At 40.6% G+C, this 2942-nt stretch overlaps 1 pseudogene; it reads right to left on the minus strand.

Annotated features, from left to right (window-relative positions):
• LOC116669403 (uncharacterized) overlaps positions 1-657 on the minus strand; it is an 8660-nt pseudogene extending 8003 nt beyond the window's left edge.
• Positions 658-2942: the final 2285 nt, after the last annotated feature.

Raw genomic sequence — 2942 nt, forward strand, 5'->3', positions numbered from 1 at the left:
CTCAGACGCTGACTGGTGGACCGTAGCTGGGACCTTCAAACCTGAACCTTCTACACTTACAAAAATGCTCTCTGAAAAGTCTAATGCGTATAGAAAATTAATGCAGTAGTAAGTAGCCGAGTCTGTAAAGCGTACATCTTTGATCCTCAAGTGATTTTTTCCATTTTCCATATCCAATGCGAAGCGTGGATTGTTCTTGAATTCATTGTAAAAAGACCCATTTACATTATATGTAAAGAAAGTAGAGACGAGCTTTGGTTTCTGTCCTAGAGTTTCCTTAAACCAGTAAAGCCGTGCAGCAACACCTTCATCTTCATAGAAACATTGTAAAGTCAATTCTTCCCCAGTGTTAACTGATACAAATCGTGTCTCTTGACGAACAGTTGGGGGGGATTTCAGACCTGTCGTCTGATCTAAAGTGAAATGAGAGGAGATCAACCATAGTTAATTTAATGTTAGACAGAAACATCACACATCTAACATCAAATCAAATTATAACTTACCCATTTTCCCCAAGAACAAACATGTGAGTAAGAGAGCAAACACTGGAGATGTCATCGTGTTGAAGTTGCTGTGTTGAATGACAGAATATCAATGGTTTCTCCGCTCTTTAGACACAAGGATGCGTTTGATTGGCTAAACCTGAAGTGACACTGTATAGGAAACATGGTCACATGCTCACAGCCACATAGTGCCAAGTTTGGTTTCTTTGATTCTTAGAAAGGGTTCACATTTTGAGAAATATATAAAGAGTGTAACTTCCTATTGGCTATCTTTTAGGAAAGGGGAGTCTTGAGCTGCTTTTTAATGATGATTAATTCAGTTTAAATATACGTAATAAAGCCTGTTATTCAGAACCGAAAGTCTCTCTTTAGAATCAGTGTATGGCTCTTGTGATTCAGGATCATGTTTAACCTTTTAAAAGCCATACTGTTGGACTAATTAATGGTTATTTAAAGCTCTTAGACTCCACAGTTTAAAGCTGCAGCAGGTCTTTTACATTGACCTGGCAAACAGCTCTGTGGCATCATTCATTCATTATATGAAATTATCTGTTAAAATTTTATTATCAGAACAATAACAATTAAAATACAGCTGTCTTAATCAACCCAATAGCCAAAACAGTGTGAATTTGACTTCTGAAGGTATCTTACTGCTAGACTGCTTGATTTTAGGCAGAGTCGTCTTTTTTTTTTCAAATAGGCTTCTCTGCTGGACTGTTACTGTGGCTGCTGCCTTAGGTCACGGGCCGTGATAGTGGAGTTTAGCCAGAAAAAAGTGAGCTTCATGCTGCTATGAAGTTTAGGCACCAAAACGACTCGTTAAGTTTAGGAAAAAGATTGTGATAGGAATTACAACACTCTTGAGGAACAAGTGTTTCCTGAGTGAAATTATATAGTTATAGCTTTAGATATTTTAAGGAGAAGAAACTGATCTGCTGCGTGAAGTGAAAGCGTGCGACCAGATCATATGGCACGAGCATTATGGCACCAAAACTCCATAATACTATTTCACATTCTAATATTATTATTTTTAACCTTTTGCATGTTTGTGTGCTGCTGCGTGTTCCTGCGTGTGTAACTAGCATAGAGTGCACCTTTTTTTTACTAATGTGCAGTTAAAATAACAATGAAATGCTGCATTATTGACCTTAGACCAGGTTTCTGTTGGTCAATGACATGATCACTTTCCGCTGCTTCCAAATAGCAATATGCCAAGAATGCACCTGAACACACCGCACTGTAAGACCAGCACGCCCATGGGCACAAAGATGGGCGCAGGTGCATTTGGTATTTAAAAAATGTGGGCGCTGGAGGGGAAATTGACAACTGCGTCAGTTAGGGCTGCACAATTAACCGAATTTTAATCGCGATCACGATTTTGACTTCCCACGATCAAATTTGCGTGCGAGCAATTATTTTTTAAAGCGTCATTTCATAGAACGTCGGGTTTTTGCCAAGCCAATCTACCGCTCCGAAAGCCGTTGCTCATGAGCCAGTCAGAGTAGTTCCCGCACCCCGTGCAGCTTAGTTTCTAGATGTAGACAGTCACAGAGCAGACGGGAGGAAAACTCAACAGATAGCAGTCGGTTATACGTCATCTTGAGTTTACAAGTTACCAGTAAACGCAACCTTTTGTCCGTTTGTTGTTTCAGACACAGCGGTGACCATGCTAGTCCGTGCTAGTAGCGCGTTGTTGTTAGCTCCTCCAGGATGCACGGCGCTAAGTCCTCGCTCCACTGCAATTGTTGTTTATATGGATATGGTTTAATTTTGCGTTACAGACCCATTTAGTCTGTAAAGCCGTGCCTGTGTTGGATCTCTCCTCTTACTCTCCGTGCAGCCCCGCCACACAGCGCCGGTCCACACTTCTGACATTTGTCCACAGTTATAATTTTTTATTAACACAGCTGTATATTGTTAAATATGAGGGGCAAACTTGTATTTGTACCAGTGTTTCGCTAAGATTCACTTGTCACACAACGTGTGTTCGCCATTCGACCCGTGCTGGACCCGTTCATAATGATCAGCCGTCTCTCTGTGAGTAGCGTCCATCACACTCCCTCTCGCGTGTATAAATAGCCTATGTGACAATAAAATTAGTTTTGGTTAAAATCAACAAATAATCGTGAGAATAATCGCGATCAAAATTTTGATCAAAATAATCGTGATTATCATTTTGGCCATAATCGTGCAGCCCTAGCGTCAGTCTTAAACTAGCAAAGACACTTGCATCGGGCTTTTTGCAAGATAAGGCCCATTTCCTAATGTGAGCCAAAGATATGACTCTGGATTAAAAAAATGTTTCAATGCTTTGCTAGTCAAACCCTACTCGCTACCTTCCTGCATGTGTTGCTACCTGCTGTGATGTTATACACTGTTACTTGTGAGCAGTTAAGGCGCACCTTAAAAACGCATCATTTAGAAGCCACAGTAGATTTC

The sequence above is a fragment of the Etheostoma spectabile genome, chromosome 19 (assembly GCF_008692095.1).
Source record: "Etheostoma spectabile isolate EspeVRDwgs_2016 chromosome 19, UIUC_Espe_1.0, whole genome shotgun sequence".
Taxonomy (NCBI): domain Eukaryota; kingdom Metazoa; phylum Chordata; class Actinopteri; order Perciformes; family Percidae; genus Etheostoma; species Etheostoma spectabile.